Raw genomic sequence first — 23,340 nt, 5'->3', positions numbered from 1 at the left:
AATGATAAAAAACAATCCTGTAAAAGTCACGTCTCGTCTTCAGTTTCGGGCTCAGGCGCGCTTTGCACTCACACTACAAGCGTACAGCACTAAAGCTTAAGTAAACCACGCTCTGGCACACCTCTTCCAACCGGGCGAGGGCCGGCCAAGTGAACCAAGCCTGAGCCCGATTCAGAGCACTCACTCTTCTCAAACGATCCGGGAAATGGGCCTGGGCCTGGTTCGGATAGGATAGTGTGAGTACAACCTAAGGCACTCAGCGTTTCACAATACAGTATGTTATTAACAATATAAATTGCAGTAAGCAAACCTCTATTGTAAAATATTTGCGTTGTTCAGTAGTTGTGTGATAATTTATGTGTGAAAAGGGTTCCAGTGGTCGTGAGTTGTAATTACAGGTTACTATATTGCTGTTGTAATTACAGTCTCAAGTTAAATACTGTCAAAGAGTCTGAAGTTGCTGCCACTTTACAGCTTTAGTTTAAAAAGCAGTCTTGCTGAAACCAATTGTGTGCCAGTGGTTTTGGTTTATGTATGCATGCGTGTGTGTGTGTGTGTGTGTGTGTGTGTGTGCGTGCGTGTGTGTGTGCGCGCAAGCGTGTGTGTGTGTGTGTCCGTGTGTCCGTGCGTGTGTGCGTGTGGTGACAGCAGGAGGAAATAATTAGCTCTTCTCTGACTCTTGAAGTGATTTACAGCTTTCCAGTCAAATGGTCAGAGTGAAGGCTTGTTCATTGGACTGTAAAATCACACACACAGAGACACACACACACACACACACATACGACACAGTGCTTATTTAGACAAGACACTTCAATAACTTTAATAGTTAATAGATTACAGTAAATAGTTATTATCAACTTCTCAGGATTTCTGTATTTCAAATTTTCTGTATGCAAATTACAGAGTCAGAACAGGAGATTAAAATAGACAAATGTTTCGGCTGCCTGCCTTTGTTAGTGTAACAAGAGTTTTTTGCTTAATGTCTTATTGCCCAAATTTTCTAATTGAATTGATTAGAAATTGAATTGAATTGATTAGTCTATGGATTGATTGATTAATTGATTGTATATTTATAATATTATTATAATTATAATAGTCAGATTTTTCTGTTGTGTAATATTGGGAAATTTAAAAGATTGTTAGATTAGATTAGATTAGATTAGATTAGATTAGATTGGATTAAACTTTATTGTTATTACACATTATAAGTACAAGGCAAAGGAATGCAGTTTATGTCTAACCAGGAGTGCAAAAGCAGCAAGTGCAAGATATAGGTATAGTTATAAATGCAATTGTAGAAAACTATGGGTAATAATTACAAATGGATGTACTATAAATGTAATATACAGCTTATGTTAATTTAATTAATCAGAGATTTACAAATAGATGAACATACTGTACAGGTTGCTATTGATAATCAGCAATATGCTAATCCGCTTGTTAAGTCATGACGTATGAAATACAGTTTTCGGTCCAAGACGCTACTCATTTGTATTGAGAAAATACTTGTTTGTGACCACTTTTTAGTCATATTACACATTAAAATGAATTTTATATAAGAATCATGGTGTACACAACAGTCTCTGGACTTACTGCATGACAGACACCAATATTTTAACACTTTAGAAAAACTAATCACTTTCTGGCCATCTGATAATTATAGCAAATAAATATTCACTAATTTATATGCTTTTCCAGCACAAAACATCTAAGCATTGGATTGAAGTCGGGTTCAAAAGTTATATCTCATCTTTTTGAAAGAATAGAGCCAAACATTTTTTGGGGGGCAATTTTTGGGAATCTCTTTATATCTTTTTTTTTATCTCTTTAAGTTCTGAAAAAAAATCTCCCAGTTATGGAAACTGTTGCACAGTATGTAATCAGACATTATGGGCTCTATTTTGACGGTCCATGCGCAGAGCGCAAAACGCAGGGCGCAAAACGCAGGGCGCAAACGCTTTCAGGGCATGTCAGAACGCATTTTTGCTAATTTACGGACGGGAAAATCCGCTTTGCGCCAGGGCGCATGGTCTAAAAGGGTTGAGTTTTTTTTCTTAATGAGTTCTAGGTGTGTTTTGAGAATAAACCAATTAGAGTCTCATCTCCCATTCCCTTCAAGAGCCAGCTGCGTCGCGCCATAAGCATTCGCTATTTACAGGACGTAAAGTAAGTCTAAGTGGAAAAACTGAGCATTTCACTAGCTAACAGTTAACAGATTTTTAACAGAAAACTGTTAAACAGACCATCTACTGCGTAAGAATGAGAAATAATGGATCACTTTCACTTTCGCTCTTGGATAGGAAAACCTTTACGCACAGACATCAATTAGTCTATAAATAATTAATTGTGTTTGTTAAGCGCAAATATTCGTTTCAAAACTATTTCTAAATTCAGTTCTAATTTCCAGCAAACTAATAAATGAACAATATTAACGAAGTGTGTTCAAAAACCTGAATTATATCCTAAAACACATGCTGTGCCCCTTATGGCCTTGCGCCACATTGCGCTGGCTGTATGATAGGGCCCTATGTATGAACACATCATTCTTCAAAAAAAATCTTTACAATAAAGTTATGAATAAAATAGAAGCTTTAGTGTGAAAGCTGTTCAAATGAATTATGACTATGGCTCAAATGATTTTTGTTGAGAAAGCAGCCTTAAAAAATATATTAATTAAAGTCATCAGATAAAAATTAATTGACAAAAACAAGACAGAGAACACTTTGTGAAAAGCCAAATTTGAAAGGAGCATGAAAAAAGCAACAAAAAAATGGCACAAATCAGGAATTGTGTCTTAAACAGTACTCCAGACCTAAATCCACAAAACCACACACATATGCGACCTGCTAAAATAATTGAGACTTTGTGAAGCTGTACTCTGATATCCACATCAGAAGCATTTGTTTGTAAGGGGGGTGGTCGGTGACTGCCAGAACGCCACTCCGGCTGAAGGAATATTTCAGGGATATTAAGGTGATTATTTTAATGAAAAGACAATAATGCGGTGTAAATGGAGATCAAATCTGAGTCACGAACCAGAGAAGTGCTGCGTTTGCTTTTGTACACTTGTACTTATACACTGGTGTGTGTGCGCCTGTGTGTGTGCGTGCAGATGTTTAGCATTTGTCACACTAATGTTAAGTGGCTCGTACATAATCTGGGGTCAGAGGTGGCTTAAACTCTGCATTAGTAATGGTTGGTCATCACAAACAGACACACATGCTAATGTAAAGACTCACAGACCACCCTCTTCACTGATGGAAAACATTATTTGTAAGGCCTTTATATTAACAGAAGAAAAGTAAAATTATTTCTTGACATCTGGATATAAAAGTCATCTGTACACTGCCCTGAGCAGCACTGTTAACCTCTGTAAATAATGTTGACCTTTCCATCACTTCGCATAAATTCTGCAATGCACAATAAAAATTAGGGCTTGATATTGGAAATGATAACGTTTCCTAAACTTTAGGGATTTATTAGTACAATTCGGTGGGTTCGTAAGTCGATCAAAGGCCTATAAGTGTATGATAAAAGTATAAAAATAAATACAAAAAATTAACAAAATGAATAATGTATAATATTTTGTGTAAACATGCCAGTGTGAAAATTATTCAACTATTTTGATCCACCTAAAACTATTTGCTTGATCAAAGTGAATAATAAACTACCTGACAAAAGTCTTGTTGCCTATCCAAGTTTTAGCGCAAACAACAACTTGGCTTCTAGTTGATTTTGGTATCAGAAGTGGCTGATATGCCTTGATTTTTAATTCTTTAATTAGGACAGTACAGTCTGATTTGCTTAGACAAAAGTCTTGTCAGAAATAATGTACAGTATAGAATATAAAGTCATTGTGCAGTGGAAAAAGAATTAATATTGTGTAGGACTCCCATGAGCTTGAAGGACTGCATCCATACATCTCTGCAATGACTCAAATAATTTATTAATAAAGTCATCTGGAATGGCAAAGAAAGCGTTCTTGCAGGACTCCCAGAGTTTATGAAGATTCCTTGGATTCATCTTCGGTGCCTCCTCCTTCATCTTTCCCCAGGCATACTCAATAATGTTCAAGTCTGGTGACTGGTCTGGCCAATTCTGGATCACCTTGACCTTCTTTGCTTTCAGGAACTTTGATGTGGAGGCTGAAGTATAAGAAGAAGCGCTATCCTGCTGAATAATTTGCCCTCTGCTGTGGTTTGTAATGTAATGGGCAGCACAAATGTCTTAATATCTCAGGCTGTTGATGTTGCCATCCACTCTGCGGGTTTCTCACATGCCTCCATACTAAATGTAAACCCAAACCATGATTTTTCCTTCACCAAACTTGACAGATTTTTTTGAGAATCTTGGGTCCATGCGGGTTCGAATAGGTCTTCTTCAGTATTTGTGATGATTGGGATGCAGTTCAACAAATTGAAAAAAATCTACTTTCTGCCAATTTTCCTAATGATCAACTACATTTGAAGTCAAGTTATTATATGTTGCTCTTACAACTGGGATCGACAACAAGAATTTTGTCAGAAAATGTACAGCTTTAGAGCTCAAAAAAAATATTTGTTTTATTATTTTTTTTATATCCTTTGAGACAATTATGTAAATTCATTCCCTAAATTCACATTTTAACAACAACAACAACAACAACAACAACAACAACAACAACAACAAAAATAATGTACTTACCTATAAACTCAAATCTATATGCAAAATCTATATTCTTTTTAATATGCAAAAATCAATTGCTTAATGTCTGCAAAGTTAGAAATACATGCTCTATGTTTCACTGTGTATTGTAGATGACGCAACCATAAAGGCTATATAAATGAAAAAAATATTTTATCTATTGGAAATCTTGCACATTGCTTGTGGCATGTTTTACTGCAGTTTCAAAGCAAAACATTCAAGCAAGGAGTTCTAAAGCCAACACATCTAGATGACCATTGATCAACCCATATAATAGATTGTGTAAAAAAGGTAGGAAACAGTTGTTGCTGTTTTTACTGTCTCATGTATTAATTTAACCTGCAAATTATATTCAATTAATATTATTTATATAGCGCTTTCACAGTGTAGATTGTGTCAAAGCAGTGTGTTGTAGTACATTAAAACTGTGTCAGTTCAGTTTTCAGAGAAACCCTGTAAACTACTGGGAAAATGTATACATAAGCAGGTTTTTGCCAGCCTGATCTCACGAGAAAACGTAAGTATTTTACGTTTTGCCAGTTTAGTGGCTAATTCGTACGAATTCGTACGAGTTCAGTCGTACGAAATGGTACGATTTTTAAAAGGAGGCGTGGCACCTGACCCCACCCCTAACCCCAACCGTCATTGGGGGATAAGCAAATCGTACTAAATTGTACGAATTAGATCGTACGAATTCATACGAATTAGCCACTAAATGAAAAAGTTACGAATTGCCGTGAGATTGTGTTGGTTTTTGCAGACATGTAAGCAGAATTTCTGTATTGAAAATTATTTGTTATTGACAAAATTATGTCACAGACACTGCTTTGGAAAGCCTTTGAGAATGGATAGCCTTACAAATATCACTGTCTGTATATATCGTGCCTGAAACACATCACATAGTGTCTTTTCACCCAGCATGCTGGAGGAAAACGCAGCAGCTTCACCTCCAGTCACCCAGCGCAGCCCTTTCTAGTTTTCCTCTGAGAAACGTCTTCGCTTCTGATGAGGCCCTTTGATGAGCGAGTCACTTCTGAGCGCCAGATCTGCTGATTGATAGCCTTGCATGTTCGCCGATGACTCTGAATAGAAACACATTGTTTCCCGAAAGGCCAGGGGACCTAGCTTTAGCATATCTAGCGTAGCTGTGGCCGGGTCTGAAACCTAGGAAGCAAAACCTGGATAAACAAAGAAGAAAAGGTGAATAATGAGAGTGTTAATAAGTAGCAGTACACAGTAGAAAGTGCTGAGCCGCCGAAAGATTCAGTCAATGGGCTTTAAAATTTGGATCGCTGTCAAAGAAATTAGACAACGGTGTTATTCATGGCTGCGAGACAAGCTTCAAACAGTGAAAGCTACTGTTAAAATTCATCAAGTTGAACATGTGCATGTGTAGGTTTAGGCTGCATTAATAAAAAAATAACAACATTTTGCTACATTTACACATTGCATCCAGACTACTCAGAGTTTTGTTTTTTTTACTTTAAAAACACTTTAAGGAAACCAAGGTGTGAAAAATTATGACAGTGACAGTTTCAAATGGCTTCTTATATGATGACCAAAATGTAGTTTAAGAATACACATTATAATGATAAATGCTGTAGCTAAATTTACATCACCCTTGTGCATGAGTTAATGTGCATTTCAATGTATCGCATGAGAAACGACTTTTGGACTCACCAAAAAAAAACTCTTCATAAAAAAATTTAAAAACATTACACATGCTTAAAGTGGTTTTGGACTTGGGTTTAATCAGCCAGAAAAATGCTGACATAACGAACAATATACACACGTGACTCCATTACGCTTGCCTTGTTTACTGTTTGCTGCTAGGCTACCAATACTAAAATCAGTCACTCTACTTGATGGAAATGCACCTAATTTGCATTTTAGGGGGGGAGATTTGAAAAGATTTGCTCTGGGTTAGGATGGAAACCTGGCTATCATAAGTTGACTATGTGATCAGTTAGACTGTGCATTTTAGATGGTCAGTTGTACAGTCTATTGGTTGCACTAAACAATCATGCTGCAAAATGAGGATTTACATGGATACTTCAATATTAGTACTGTAAACATTTTTTCATATTTCAAAAATATTCAATTTCACACTTTCCCAATAAGAGATGTTTGTTTACCTTTTAAATTTGGCTTGAAATTTATATAGTGGTTATAAACATACAAACATTGTACACAATGTGCACATACACCTATAGGAACTATATAAACATGAGCATATTGACAACACAAAAATGTGGGGAACACTTTATTTTGATGGTCCATTTGAATATTTGCAGACTGTCTGCTTAATACTACTACTTTTTCAATAGACATTTAACTGACTGTAAGAAACTTTGCAAGTACATGTCAACTTACTTTAACCATAACCCTAACCCAAACCCTAACAGTCTACTAATAATCTAATGAGAATTAGTTGCAATGTAACCTAAATTCAACAAATGGCCAATCAAAATAAAGTGACAAAAATGTGCAGTAGTCTAACAACTATGTTACTTTTTAGAGTCATTTTTATTTGTTTAGGATATTTTGATTTGGAGATCATCCTCCATGCTCAGTTGTGTCATTTTTTTAAGAATGTGAGTGCGTAAAGGTGTCAAAGTTTAACATTGTGCCATAAAATCAGTCTGCTGCATCTGACACTATTACTTTGTCATTAATGTAACATAAATGGCCCAGGGGTTGCAATCCAGTGGAAAAAAAAAACATTTAAAAGCTGATGTTTTTTTTTTTTTTCTTGTTGTTTTATGTGGCTATTATATGCCACTGGGCTACTAGACCTATACACTCAAAGATAACGTTTGCTTCTTGTTCAAACTACTTATTTAAAATGAGTTGGAACAACACAATTTATAAGTTTCTTTGGGACTGCTTAAATCCACTTAAATTTGTAAAAATTATTAAGTTAACTTGACATGAATGAGTTGTGTGGAAACCAGCATTTTTAAAAATACAACAAACGCCGTCTTATTTTATTGATTTAGTCATTTTATATGAACATTTTCATATTTTAATTATGTTCTGAATATTTGTAAGAGGTAAAGGATTTAAGCCTGCTTAAAATGTAACAGTTTTCTATTAACACAGTTGTCATTCATTGTTTGTAAGGAATATTATTATATATACATGCAATTTTGTTCTATAATTTTGTAGTTACTTAACATTTTTGATTGAATTTGTTTTGAATACTGGTATTTAAAAGATATGCTGACAAAATATTCTCTAAATGCACCTTAATAGCCTTATTGTAAACATTTAATGCCGTTATAGGTAATTTGTGATGTTTAATAATTATGAATACACTTTCGCAAATTTGTAGCTTTTTTTTACCTTTAGACAATCATTTTTATTCATGTAGAACATTTCTCAAATGTGCCAGAAATGGCAGTATGAATGAGGAACATTTTCATTTTAAAATGTTTAGTTAAAACAAACACAGTAGTGTAAACATAGTCTAGGTTTGTATTTCAAAGAGCTCTACGGAGTCAGGTCTGTATTGACACTTGTGTCCTGAAGAATCAAAGCAGACAATCAGGCTTGATTATTGATTCTGGACTCAGGTGTTTTCTGATGGAAAGTTACTTTGCGTTTAGAAAAGAGTATCTCCTAATCTACGAGATATCGACAGCACATTGTTTCAGAATTGAGCCGAAGGAAAAGTGAGCAAGTGAGCGACGAGAGGGAAAGCAGACAAAGTCAGCTTTATACCCGAGCTGCGTGATCTTGACTAACTAGATTAGCTCATCCTGACTCACTCGCCAGTCATTTCACCCTGAGTGCATGTCGTTGTGTCAGAATCGGTTTGTTTCTTTCCCATACGGTACCTCAAAATAGACATTTCCACATGGACTCGGTTACTGAGGACAGTCTGAGTGGTGCAAGTGGTTGAAGCATTAAATATGTAGAAGTGCTCAACATGAAGCAAACAAGAAATTATAAAAAGATTAAAACAGATATCACAGACATTAACAAAATAGGGTTGAAGGTACAACGTGTAAGATTCTTCAGAAGTCTTTAAATCCAGAGAATCAACCAGATTAATCTAGTGACACAAACCGTATCCTTTGTAGCCGTGCTAATGACATCACACGTCATTGATTTCCAGTTTGGTTTGATAGAAATCACTAAAGACATTTTTATATGTTTTGTGTTTTATGAGACTACACAGAGCCGCGTTAAAACCCTAACATGAATTCATGATGATAAAACTGCTGTTTCTTTATGATCATGACTGAATAATAAAAAATAAATCTGTTGCTTTCATGCCATGTCACACTAGTCTCTCATCAGAAAATTTGACAGCTTTCAGCCTTAATTTGCTTTACCATGATAATAAGTGTTAAGGACTTTAGCTCATCCACGAACATGGTTTCTGCAGAGTCCCATAGGATGTAATTAAGACCACAACTCCCATGATTCCACACTCAGTCACTCCATCATTAAACTACACCTTTGTTTGTTGTTAATAAATGCTTATGATTGTTGCTAAATCAGATATGGTTGTGGCCTGAAGTTAATGAAAATGATTTATATTATTTATTAAATTTCCCATTAATTGTATTTTATTAAAATCTACCCCTACCCTGACCCTAAACCCAACCATCACAGTTCTGTAAAATATTAATTATTGTTATGCAGTGAAAAAATGTATAAAAGCATGCATACCACTTTAACTGGGTGCTCAGCCAAACAGCAAAAAGTGCAAAATATTTATTCAAAAAGCAGCAACACCAAAGTATCAGCCTTGTATCAGCCCTTTTAACTTAATAAATTGGTATTTTTGGAGCTTTGGTGTTGCCACCTTTTTGGATTTATTTTTTTGCAGTGTCATAAAAAATTCTGCTATATTGATGTAAATATTGCATTTGCGGCCGGCCGTGTATCCTATCTAGACTTTACCCACACCCTCTAGCTGTCAAAATTACTGTACTTACTGTGTTCTTAAATTCATATTTTATTTATATGTTTGAACTTGTAGTGATAAATTACACTTCTTTTTTTAAAGTAGTACTTAAGGAAATTTTACACAGTAATGGCTAGACGCGACAGATTTTTTTTTGATGCAACTTTACAATGAATAATAGGTTCAGACATAAAAATGACATATTGAACTCTAAGGCTTGTCAATCGTTTTTGTGGGTTTTCTTGGACATGACTATACAAACTAAGATAATCAAACTATTAGAACGAGCATACTTTATTAAATGAAATGTTATAAATAAATGCAATTAATCCTAATTGTTTACATAAATGGTTAATATAGCAATTAAACAAAATGAATCATTGAGTAACTTTATAATAAATGCAAGTTACTGATTATCAGATTACCTTTTGTATTTTAATTACAATTATTTATTTTTTATTTTATATTTAAAAATAAAAATATTTTAAATTTACATAAGCTGACAGGAATGTAAGGTAAACTAGTTTTCTTTTGTAATTTACAGTATTTGCATTTAAATATATTTATCAACACCAATTTGAATATATTTATAATCATTACACATGTATTTGTAATGATGAGTTTAGAGTCGATGACCTTTAAATGTAAAATTGTGTATCACAAAACTGTAAAAGTTTTAACCAAGCACTTTACATGAATGTTGGTTAACACATCAATATTAATACTACATCTTAAAACAAGCACTGCAAAATATTATTTAAACACTGATTAAAAATGTGGTTTATTCATTACTTTTTTTTTCGGCTTAGTCCCTTTACTAATAAGAGGTCGCATCAGCGGAATGAACCCCCAACTTATCCAGCAAATGTTTTACGCAACGGATGCCCATCCAGCCGCAACACTTTACTGGGAAATACCCATACACTCTCATTCACACAAATACACTATGGTCAATTTAGCTTACTCAATTCACTTATAGCGCATGTCTTTGGACTGCGGGGGAAACCCAGAGGAAACCCACGCGAACATGGAAAGAACATGCAAACTCCACACAGAAACACCTACTGACTCGAGTCAGAGACCTTCTTGTGGAGTTTGCATGTTCTCCCCATGTTCGCGTGGGTTTCCTCTGGGTGCAGTCCAAAGACATGCGGTATTGACCTTATTCTTCAATGCGGAAGTGCGCTCATTTTTAAAATTGTTTTAGTTTAAATTCAGTTGCCTATGGGAGAAACGACTAGGAATAAATAAATGACAAAAAAATGTCAAACTACTTGCTCTACAATCAAGTGTGTTCTTGACAATACAGACAAAGCAGAAAAATAAAATAAGAAAATATAACGAGCTGTTTTTAACATCTAAAAATGAATTGAAGTGAAAGAGATCGAAAGTCTTGAGCCAAAAAGAATCAAATGGCTGCGCCCTCTCATACGCGAAGAATAAGGTCAATAGATGAATTGAATGAACTAAATTGGCTGTAGTGTATGTGTGAATGAGTGTGTATGGATGTTTTCCAGTATGGGTTGCACCTGGGAGGGCATCTGCAGTGTAAAAACATATGCTGGATAAGTTGACGGTTCATTCCGCTTTGGTGAACCCTGATTAATAAAGGGACTAAGCCAAAGGATAATTAATGAATGAAGACTTTAACATTAAAATGTTAAAAGTTTTTAGAGTTAAGTCATAGATGTACTCTTTTGAGCAGCTTTTTATTTGAAAATAAAATCCTAAAATATATTTTAAATGTTTATTTTAAGTATACTACATGTGCACATTCAATACTATTAATTGCACTTCTTTTAGAATATAGCATTTATCCAAAGGACCATAGAGCTGATGAATATATTGACTGTGCAAGGAGTGAATGCACTTTTCCCAGTCTTCTGAAGCACAAACCCCTTTTTTATACTGAAACAGAAGTTAAGATCTCTGTCATGCATTAAGATGGCTTGGATTTGACGGCAGAGAACATTTAAATCTTCCTAAATCTGTCAAATATATACATTGGCTCACCCGCTACATCTTGTTTTCCATGTAAAGCAGTAATTCAGTCTGATTGTAGTCATTTAAAATCTTCCATGGATCATTTTACCATTAAAAGACAAAATCCATATGTTTCAATAAAACTATACAAGATAGTCACACAACATATTTAATATTTTCCATTCTCCTAATTCTTAGTGGGGGCAGATATTTGGGACAAAAATGTGGTATGATTATGCATAAATTAATTTTGGCCCCAACGGCAAATTTTAATACTGACATATTTCATAAAGCTGATAGCCAAGACGTGCTGTCATAATTAAATAATCACAGGATTTTAAATCAATTTAGGCTTGCATTAAAGGTAATATCCCTTGCCTTTCGTCTCTTTATCCTAATAAAGAACCCGCTCATGGAACGATCCCACGGACAGATCACATTTCCTGTGCTTTAAAGAGCACCGCTAGTTTGATTCATGGCTTGATTCAAGCTGAAAGGCGCATTATTGCTATTTTGAAGAACTGAAATAGACTGCACCATTGACCAACAAAATGTAAAGTAAAGTGAAGTACTGTAAGGAGGGCAAATGGAGAAGGGTAGCTCTTTATCCTCGCACTGCAGATGGTCTGTTTAACTGTTTTCTCGCTAGTGAAGCATTCAGTTTTTCCACCTACAAAGTCCGCCATGTAAATAGCAAAATGCGCCATGGTAGTTTTAAGAGTGTTTTGTGTTGTTTTGATTTGTTGGTTTTGCATTTTGGTTTTGCATTTTGCCTGTTTTTCTGTGTATTGTTTTTGTAGAGTTTCATTTATTTATTTATTCATTTAGTTTTATGCTTTTTGTGTGTTGTTTTTTGTGTTGTCGACAGTCAGAACATGAATGACCTGATCCTGTCACAAATCACTTTTGCCTCTATTAAAAGCGTAACCTCTGGTAAAAACTGTCCGTGAAAATGTCGACGAGTAAGAGGTACAAAATTGAGACAGATGATTTCTAATATAGCACCACACTTAAGAACATGTGATCATGACAATAACCTCCCTTCATTTTTAAATAGTTTTTTGGCACTTTCTCTCTTCCTCTTGCTTTTCAGCTTAAAGGAAGCTCATTCATCTGCAGGATATCACTGCAAAGATATAATTATCTGCTGAAAGAGTTATGCAAATTAGAAACATGTATGACTATTGGAGTAAGTTACAGAAATTCTCTCTCTCTTCCTGTCAACAAATTATCAAGTTAAGCATAATTATGCATTTCATATTAAAGATATGTGGTGCCCCTAGATTCTTATTTCTCATTGACAAAATCTTTTTTTTTTTTTTTTTTTTTTTTAGCTTTGTGCTGCTTATATTGTGATGTGAATAAAAACACTAGTGGTCTATTATCTATATATCTTTCTATCTCTATATCTTTCTGTCTCTATATCTTTCTATATATCTTTCTATCTGTATATTTCTCTATCTTGTACTATATATGTATATATATATATATATATATATATATATATATATATATATATATATATATATATATATATATATATATATATTAAAGCTAAAAAGTCTGAAAATCCCATGTACTTAAGTATTTTCCATTTATCTTTCCATCTATCCATCCATCAGTCCGTCAATTCCTCCATCCATCCATCCATCCCAATGTCAAGTAATGGCAACCCAAGTAAACTTGTTTAGTAGCTTACCTGGTACATCATTTCACTTGCAATGCAAGATGCTCAAGTGCAACTGTAAAACATAATTTTAGTTTAGATGGTGTTATTTTTAAAATGCAATTATAAATTGATCTTTTAGTGCCACTCGTTGATTTACAAACTGTTATGAATCATGATCAAAACAACATAATGAATCAACTTTGTCTGAATATTAAAGGGATAGTTTACTCAAAAAGAAGGTTCAGTCATTTACTCATCCTGTTTGAGTTTCTTTCGTCTGTTGATCACAAAAGAAGTTATACTGAAGCATGTTAGGGGGAAAAGCAGCCATCAACAGTCATAGTATTTTTGTTCCCACTACGGATCTTTTTTTTTAACATTCTTCAGAATATCTTGTTTAACAGAGGAAATACATAAAAGTTTAGAACCACTTGAGTGTTAGCAAATGATGAGGAGATTTTCATTTTCATAATCTATACCTTTCACAGTTTTTTTTTTTTTTTTTCCATTCATTTTGCTACAAATGTCAGAACCCTGATGTCCATTTCAAAACTCTAGACCAGGGGTGTCCAAACTCTGTCCTGGAGGGCCAGTGTCCTGCTTAGTTTAGCTCCAACTTGTTTTAACACACCTGCTAGGAAGTTTTAACTATATGTAGTAAGAGCTTGATTAGTTGGTTCAGGTGTGTTTGATTAGGGTTGGAGCTAAACTCTCCAGGACACCAGCCCTCCAGGACCGAGTTTGGACACCCTTGCTGTAGACATAAAACTTTAAACAGTCACTACTTTTGACACAGGCTCACCAGTGTTCAAAATTATGTGTTTGTTTCTTTAGTGAAGCCTTGCATTTGCAGGATTATTGGTTCTGAAAATCCTTTTTTATCATACAAATACTACAACAGCTAACAGCTAACAAGTAACTTTAGATCATCAGTACACAGGATGCACATTGATTTCTTTTTTGGATTTGTATTTCCGTTAGTCTCTTTTTGTGGATTTGGTCACAGGTTCTCCTCCACATTGCAGTGGATGTTTTCATTAGTCAAACATCTTAGAAAAAACCTTCTGTCAATGTGAACTCAGGCCTGAAATTGGCCTGCTGTGATTAGACTTTCTTGCATACAGTAATGCCAAATATGAAAACATGAAGTGGTACATGGAACATAGAACCCATTTATATGGATGAATGAGCATGAAATAAATAGATAATGTATTCCAGTATTCCAGCTGGTCATCTTTTGTGGTAACTGATGTCATTTGATTTATTCCAAAACCTTCATTATCTAAACTTGTAATATTGTACATCAGATTCCGTGCATCAATAGTGATGCAACAGTTATTTATCATTTTTGAGTGCTTGGATCAATTTAATATTAATTCAATTAATTACAATTAATTTTGAAATGGGATCAATTTGATATTTAATTGTGTCGTGAATTTTGGAGTTTTGAAAATTTACAACAGGGTTCTGAAATTTGTGGCAAAACAGTAAAAGTAAAAAAGTAAAAAAAAACAAAATGCTGCAAATTAATATACTTTTCACACAAATGTCACTACATAAACATTTTTATAGCACTATTTAGGATGCCATTCAAGTATACATGATGATAGAATAGTGAACTTTAACTGTATTTCTTCCATTCCTAAATTAAATACGCCATCTGTACATAAAGCAGAGCTTGCGGATGAGCATGATTTGGTGGTTTATAACTTTACACAGCACAGCGACCGAATCAGTCAGTATGATCTAGTGCAGGACACGCTCTCTGCCCTGTGCCTCCAGAACGCCTGTAAACAATCACAGTCTTCATGCCCCGTCTGCTCTCTGAGCCTCTGCTGCCCCACATCCAACAAACTCACCTGAAAGCAAATCACACATGACAGAAAAAAGGCAGGACGCTCCTTTGACATTAACATGCCATTGCTGGACAGGTGGAACCCACAACAAGTGAAAACAGATGAGCATACCAAGCCAAGACACCAGGAAAAAGTACATATATAGCTTTGTATAAGTAATGTAAAAACAAAAACAGTGCGACTTGAGGTTTATCCCTCACCATCCTGCTTAACCTTCACTGAAGGGGTCAGGGCTTATTTTCTATACGTGCTGATGACTGTCATAGACCTCCCTCAATGTGGATAATGCAGAAACAAGCGTGATAAATTACAGCTGTTAGCATTCATGACCCTTCCAGAATTCATCCATCAGAATTACTCCTCTTTTTCCATTCAGTCGGACAGGTCCATTGTGGTTTTGGCAAGTATGTTCTTGGATTCATGTTGTTTTGGGTTGGAGATTCTGCTGCATTCTTACATCGTGTACCAATAACATTCGATGTGACAAGATTCCAGTGGCAAGAAATGTATAAATACTAGTCATTCAGAAAAGCAGAATAGTGCACTGCACTCCCAACCAAACGGAGGTGTTTAATATAATTAATACAGATTAATATAATAATACATGTTGGTTTGCATATAATAATTGGTTTATAATATAATGAATGCATGTTAATATAATAACATGTTGGTTTGTATGTTTAATGTTTAAACTAAATGTTTATGTTTAAACTAAATGTTTGCTATTACATTTTCAATATTTTTTTTAACTGCTGACACTTTCAGTATGGCAATAAATGTGAAATAAAATGGTATTTAAACTTACACTGGTAGCATTTAATCCTGAATAAGGCACATAGTCAGCATTCGAGGTGATTATTGTCATAGTATTTTGCACTGTTGTTTTAGGGGGTACATTTCAGAAATAAAAATTATTTCTAAAATAGAAATTGCCTTTGCATACTATTAGGATGAAAAAGTATTTTTAACATGGAAGAAATATGGTGGGCTTTATTTTAACAATCTAGGCGCATAGTCTAAAATGCATGACACAAAATCATTAAGGGCGTGTCCAAATCTACTTTTGTTATTTTAATGAAGGAAAAATACAGGTTGTGCCGTGGCAAGGTTGTGCTTCTTCTCTTAATGATTTATGAGTGGGTTTTGAGAATGACATGAATTAAACCAATCAGAGTCTCATCTCCCATACCCTTTAAGAGTGAGTTGCGTTACGCTATGGTGCGTTAGCTATTTATACGGTGGACTTACATTGGTGGATAGATTACATTACATTTGTAGTGCGTGGATGAAGAACAAGCTTCCTCCATTCGGCCTCTTTACTTTTTCTTTATTTTACTTTTACTCTTTACTCTTTTTTTTTTCTGTCATGGATAAGGAAACTGTGTTGTACGCACTTTACTGAAGACATCCAATAGCTTACATATTTAATTTTGTTTGTTAAGCGTAAAGATTTGTTTCAAAACTATTTCTAAATTCAGTTCTACATTCAAGCTAACTAATACATAAACAGTGTGGTTATTATATAGTTAAATCTAAACACATGTACTATGCCCCAAATGGTCCAAAACCTGATGGACAAATCTAAGCTTGTTTTTAATAAAAACAAATATAAATTTGCATATAATAAATAATACTACTAATAATAATAACAATATACAAAAGCTAATTGTCATGAACAAACTGAAAAAGCCCCCCGAGATGAAGAAGACATGAAAGCAGTGCTTTTTATATTTATCTAGAAAATTTTTGTAATGTTTTATTCCTTTTTTTTCGTTTGTAAATATATTTGTGTGTTGCTGTACATCCCGTGTTTATTAAGCACACATTTTTATTTTTAGTTCCTCAAAATAGCAAGGCACCAACAATGCATTTAACACACCTCCTTTCTAGACCGGAACACCCATGAGTCCACAAAGCAGCACAAAGGGATTTGCTATTTAAACAACGTGGCACAAAATGGGAAAATTAGGCTTGCATTAGTCTGAAAATAGCAACACATCACACCAAACACGTCTTGCGCCTTATTGCACTAGGTGTATGATAGGGTACATAAGCTTTTATCCAATATTGCAGCATTGCATGTAGTTGGTGCTAAGTTAATGATATATAATTTGTCACAATGTAAAACCTGAGATCCCAGAAAATCTAGATTAAAATGTCAACTTTTTTTGACATTTTATTTAAACATGTTCCCCATATTGTAATATTGATTTAATTTATACTTGTTCTTTTAAACCATTTTAAAAAATACAAAAAATGTTTTATTATATTAACCCAATGTTAGGTCAAATATGAACAAATGCAAATCCATGACAACCCAGCATTTCTTAGAATGTAAACATGATGGGCTCTATTTTGACAGTCCATGCGCAAAGCGGAAAGCGCAGGGCACAAACGCATTCAGGGCGTGTCAGAAACCATTTTTGCTATTTTAAGGACGGGAAAATCCGCTTTGCGCAGTGGCGCATGGCCTTGCGCCACATTGCGCCGGAGGTATGATAGGGCCCTATGACTCAGAAATGTCTTAAGTGTCATGGCACTGTATATGACATAAATATTCCCAATAGTTTACCCAAAAATAAATATGTACTCACTACTCACTCACCCTCAAGTGGTTCCAAACCTTTATGTTTCTTTTTCTGTTGAACACAAAACAGTATGTATTGAAGATTGTTAGACACTGGTAATAATTGACATCTAAAGTAGGAAAAACAAAATAACCTATAAGGTCAAGGGTTACCGGTTTTCCAAATTCTTCTAATTGTTTTGTATTCAACAGAACAGAGAATTGTGAATTACACTTTGATGAATTTATGAATAAATTCATAGAAAGAAAAAAAATCATATTCATCAAATCCTCAATTTGTCATTCATCGTCTTTTCAGGATAGAGTTTCCTTCAGATTTCAGAGGTTTGTCTTGTTGACAAAAGATGCTGATTTAGAAATGTGTTTGACCACATTCACCACTGAACAGAGACCTGATTTGATTACTCATGAATAACTTGTGGTCACTTACTGTTTCGTGTGCAGTGTTTTAATGTAATTGCCTTTGTGTTTCTAGTATCTTCAAGAGCTCAAAAGGAGGCTCCAGAGGAATTTTAATCTGCTTGTGTTAATACGCATTGAGTGCAGTTGTCGTCCATCTTTTTGAATCAGTGTGGCTCAATATTCAATTGCTCTCTCTTGGCAGCTGATGTCAATAGATCTTGTGCTTATTCTCTTTTATAAAATCAAATTGGGTTCTTGTGAACGCTCTTGATTCTCCTATTGGGCCTCCTGTTGGGTACGGTCAGAGGTCAGCTCTCCGTCTGAGTTGAACAGACTCAAGGGTGACCTTCTTGACCTCAGGGGAAATAAGGTAATGAAGAAAACTCATCTGGTCAACTCAGTGGCCTTCTTTTCTTCATAGTAACAAAAAGATCCCAATTGGCAGTGTCAGCAAGGTACCAAGCCAGCCAAGCTTGAAATGCAATCAAATGTGAAATATTTAGGACAGTTGGGGTAAGATTAGAGATACAGGTTTAGTGATACTGAAGGTTTAAGGGTGGATTAAAGCTGGAATTGTATTTTTAAAACATTTTATTGATTGTTTTGACTGGCATAAAGCAGATGATATTGAAGAGTGTTTTTACATACCGTACTATGACCATTTGTAGCAGTCATCGCAGTAGGATGCCAAAACATGATCTAAAATGAAGTCTTACGTATAGTTTAAAAAAATCTTATACGGTTATACTGTAGTTTTATGTGAAGAACTGCTGTGAACAGATAATACAGCTGAACTTTCAACACCGGATATAACTTTGGCCTTCTGTCCATGGGGAGACAGTGTTTTTAGGCAACAAAAATGTACCTTTTTGAAAATGCTATTCAAATCGGATACTTTTGAAAATGCCATTTTTGTGTCACTGTGAAAATGGCATTTATTCATGTGACAAATTCAGGGACATTGTACAGCGGTTGTTTTGGATACTCTCCATTTGGTCAGCATTGCTTACAGAATATTATCTTATTAAACATGCTCCAGATTGCTTTTCTTAAAGACACATTGTGTTTACTCAGAGCTTTGTTTTGGCACGTCTTCCAGTTTATTTTCTCACTGAGATTTGCAACTTTATACTTCAGTGTTATTTGCAGAAACAACTCCACCTCAGTGTCAGACCATTTAAATAAAAAAAAAACTCTTTGCCTTTCATAAAAAGAGCCTCGGCTCAGTTGGCGTTTCTGTGTGAAGTTTGCATGTTCTCCCTGCGTTCGTGTGGGTTTCCTCCGGGTGATCCGGTTTGCCCCACTGTCCAAAGACATGCAGTACAGGTAAATTGAGTAGGCCAAATTGGCCGTAGTGTGTGTTAATGAGAATGTGCATGGGTGTTTACCAGTGCTGGATTGCAGCTGGAAGGGCATCCGCTGTGGAAAACATATGCTAGGGTTGTTGGCAGTTCATTCCGCTGTGGTGTTTCCTGTTACACTGTTAACAATGTTGTTCCCAGTATTCACAATAGTCAATAGGGTTCTCAGCAATCAGGGCGAACTCAGATTGCTGTTGGATGTTGTCCAACTGAGAAAACCCTGTTGCTGACTTAAAAAATCTCAAGCTAATTTGAGAATAATCCATGTGGACAATAAAGTTTAAATTATGATTGGTATTTTAGCAAAATTAAGCTCTAATAGAGTTACAAGGGCTTTTTGTTTAGGGCTATTAGTAGTTGTTTCATTAATGTGCAGGTTGTAAAGTTTAACATAACAATGTGACCACAAATACAGTTGGTCAAAATGCAAATTATAAAGTGCTTTTTAAGGTAGTATTGGCTAATACTAGACATGCTAGGGCTCAGTATACGCCTAAAATTAAAATATTATTTGGTCAATTCAATTACAAATGACTGACATTAAAGACAGAAGTAAATGGAGGACTAATACATATGTTTAAAGCTTCTCCATTCTCAACTTGTTTTGAAGGTAAGAAAAAACACATTTGATTTTATTGTTTTCAGTGTGTTGTTGAATGTGTTTGAACAGAAGACCACATACTCTGCCTGCTCATCTAATGTGATCCTTTGGGGGCTTGCAAAAAAAAAGTTAGCCAAAATAAAAGTATTCGTACTTTACTGTGTTTTACCAAAACTTGCGGGTTACATCAAAATTGAGACAGTCCAGTCGGTATGGAGATGCATAGTTTCAGCAGGCTAACTAAAGGTCAAGCCGTCATGACTCTTGAGTCAGTTTCCATTAGTATCCATTTATCATGTGCAGGAACATCGACCCAGTTTGACTACCTGCTTTCTGACAGATGTTCCAGAAGCCCAGTCCTGCATGACGAATGTTGGCCTTTCTGTCGGGGTCAAAGGACAGAGCGTATCACTTTCTTTTCCAGCCATTGAATGCAGATTCATGATGTGACATTATTCAGTCCAAGGGACCCCGTGCGACTCGGGGTGAGGGAGGAAAAACCCAGTCCCTTGTGGAATAATTGATATACCTCAAAACCGCAGTCTGTATTCATGCAGCCACCCTTTTGACCTAAACGAAACCTTCTACACTTAAACCATCCCCCAGATAGCTACTAAAACCCAACACCCCCTTGACACCTACAAGATCACCAAGATCACTCACCTGTGGCTGGGAAAGCATGGCTGGATGTGTGGCTGCTGCTGGTTCTCCTGAGGGACAGCTGGGTCAAGGTAGCTTTTGTTTGGTGGTCGAAAGTTCACCCAGCCCCAGCTGTGTGTTCTTTTCACTGGGAAACATGCAGACTAAAGTATAGATGGAAAGATCGTTTTAAGTATTGTATGGAATGCTTGATTCTAATTGGACATTTTTTTGGATATACTTTTGTTTAATAGCACTAAACTGTGGGTCCATCATAGTGGAGCCATGGATAGAATTTTTTTTCATGTAAAAGAATAATTTTTACTCCAATCCCTACATATTTTGACCATGGTGATTAAGTGTGTTTGAATGAGGGTGTGTATGGGGTATCCCAGTGCTTGGTTGTGGCTAGAAGGGCATACTTTATGTAAAACATATGCCAATTTAATTGGTGGTTCATTCTGCTGTGGCGACCCCTGATAACATCAGGGACTGAGCCTGAAGCATAAGGGATATTATGTCTATCTTTTTGGGCTATTGAACACCCTGAGTTTATTTTGTGGTAAAATCAAGGGCTGACAGTACATTATCACTTACATATCTGCCCAAAAATTACTCTCAGATCATCAAAGTTAGGTTGAATTTATCGTCAAAGCAATAAATTCTAGCAAACTCAAATATTTCAGTTATTATGTTGAGAAAAACTTACCATTTAATCTTAATTAGACTTAGCAGATGGTTGTGAAAATGTGAGAAATTAAGTCCAACCAATGTTTTTCCAGTTGACCTAACTAAAAATTCTAAATACTCAATACATATTATATTATATATTTTATGTTACATATTATATTTTATGTATATTATATATTATGTTGGCTCAATTTACTTCATGTTACCACAACAACTTCATTTAAGTTGAGTGAACTTAACATCTAATTTTAGCTAAACTTAACTGAGTCAATGCAACAAGATGACTTGGCTAAATCAAGTTGGGTCTACAAATCATTTTTTATAGTGGATTTGTTTTATGAAAACAGGCAAAACAAAATTAATGGCCATTTTTCCTAATGATACTTTGAAGTGTTTTTAACTGAAATGATTGATCTATAGATCGAACACGATTTACAACACAATCTCGTGTCACACATTGTAAGCATTACAGTTGACCACAGTGTATCATTAGAAGCCAAAGTTATTATTTATGTTTCATTTTTGTGAGAATTACATTTTATCAATTATAATAATTCTTATCAAAACTTTTTACATTTTTTTTCTCTTTTTTTTGAACACTAAAGAAAACGTTTTGAAGAGCGCTTGGAAGTGAGATAATTGACAAAATTCAAATTTTTTTTACCCTGTCCCTGAACAATTTGCAAAATGTGTGTGCATAAGTACAATTATTCATTCATTCATTTTCTTTTCGGCTTAGTCCCTTTATTAATCTGGTGTCGCCACAGCGAAATGAACCGCCCTGCATAAATACATATTACTCATAAATGCATAAAAATTATATTTTATGTAAATTCCAAAGTAAGCAATGACATTTTTCACAGTAGTTCCTAAAGTATTTTTCTTTTTAGCTTGGCTGTGATAAATAATAATGAAACAAATAAATAAATAATACACTGATTAAGTCAATGTTATTAGCCTGAAGATTTGTTTGACCACAATTTTTTATTAAAAAAAAATTTTTAATTTTTAATTTTTCATTCAAATATATATATAAATGAATGACAATTTCATAGTAGGGATAATAATTTAAATCTCTGATGCGATAAAAAATATATATACATACAAGTGTTCTCAGTCCTGACCAGGAAAAAAAATTCTTTAGAAAGACGTTTTTTATTTAGCATTATTGAATAATCATGGGTCTGTGATCCTACTTTTAACAGGAGCTGCTGAGCAGAGCGAATTCTGCCTCTGGACAATGTTGCCAGATGCTCTGCTTACAAATATTTCAGACTTATTTTCCACTTTCGGACTCATTATGGTTTCGGTTTCCTGCATCATTATTCAATAAACACTCCCTGAAGAAAATCCGACTGGAGGAAGTCAGGAAGTGACTCCCACCGAAAGTGCTCTAACCGTTAACTAATAATACAATAGCCTCATCTGAAAATTGAGTTCTATTGCAGCTATAAATTTCCTCCAGCCTATAGTAAAACCCTTTAAGATGGTGCAATCAATAACAATGCACTCAACTTGTGACTTTGTTTTTATAATTAAGAAAACGGCGACATGCATTATTTGCTCGCATGCTGGGTAAATTAACGCTGGACGACCCCACGTTTCTCTGATTAGTCTTGTTGGGCAGAATGAAAGAGTATTGGCTAAACATTCATGAAGCTGTTATGAATCCGCCCTGTCCAAACATCCTGCTGTTTTATATGCTTTCTGGGGCCAGAGGTCATTGCAGACAGGCATGACCAATCATCATGTAAATCTAGATCTGAGCGCGGCTTGTCATCCACACAGTGCAATTCACTTACATTTCATTTACTGAATGGTTGATGGATTGAAATTTTTATGGGTAATGTTAACAACATGCATTCCAGATTTTGAAAAAAAATGCAAAGTATGCATTTAAATTAAATGAGCAGTAACATTCCTGCACCGGTGAAAGTTTGCCTTTGTTTAA

General features: G+C 35.0%; 1 protein-coding gene and 1 long non-coding RNA gene across 2 annotated transcripts in view; one reads left to right on the top strand and one right to left on the bottom strand.

Annotated features, from left to right (window-relative positions):
• Positions 1 to 23,340, top strand: part of kdm7aa (lysine (K)-specific demethylase 7Aa) — a 248,442-nt gene that overhangs the window by 162,785 nt on the left and 62,317 nt on the right. The gene's annotated exons all lie outside the window — the stretch shown is intronic.
• LOC147844717 (uncharacterized) lies at positions 20,200 to 20,864 on the bottom strand. The gene is made up of 2 exons (XR_015483191.1): positions 20,724 to 20,864; positions 20,200 to 20,442 (listed from the first exon to the last, which is right to left on the bottom strand). It is a non-coding gene; the product is annotated as an uncharacterized LOC147844717 (long non-coding RNA).

Source organism: Danio rerio, chromosome 4, assembly GCF_052040795.2.
Source record: "Danio rerio strain M-AB ecotype USA chromosome 4, GRCz13ab, whole genome shotgun sequence".
Classification (NCBI taxonomy): Eukaryota; Metazoa; Chordata; class Actinopteri; order Cypriniformes; family Danionidae; genus Danio; species Danio rerio.
This window is presented reverse-complemented; position numbering and strand designations above follow the sequence as displayed.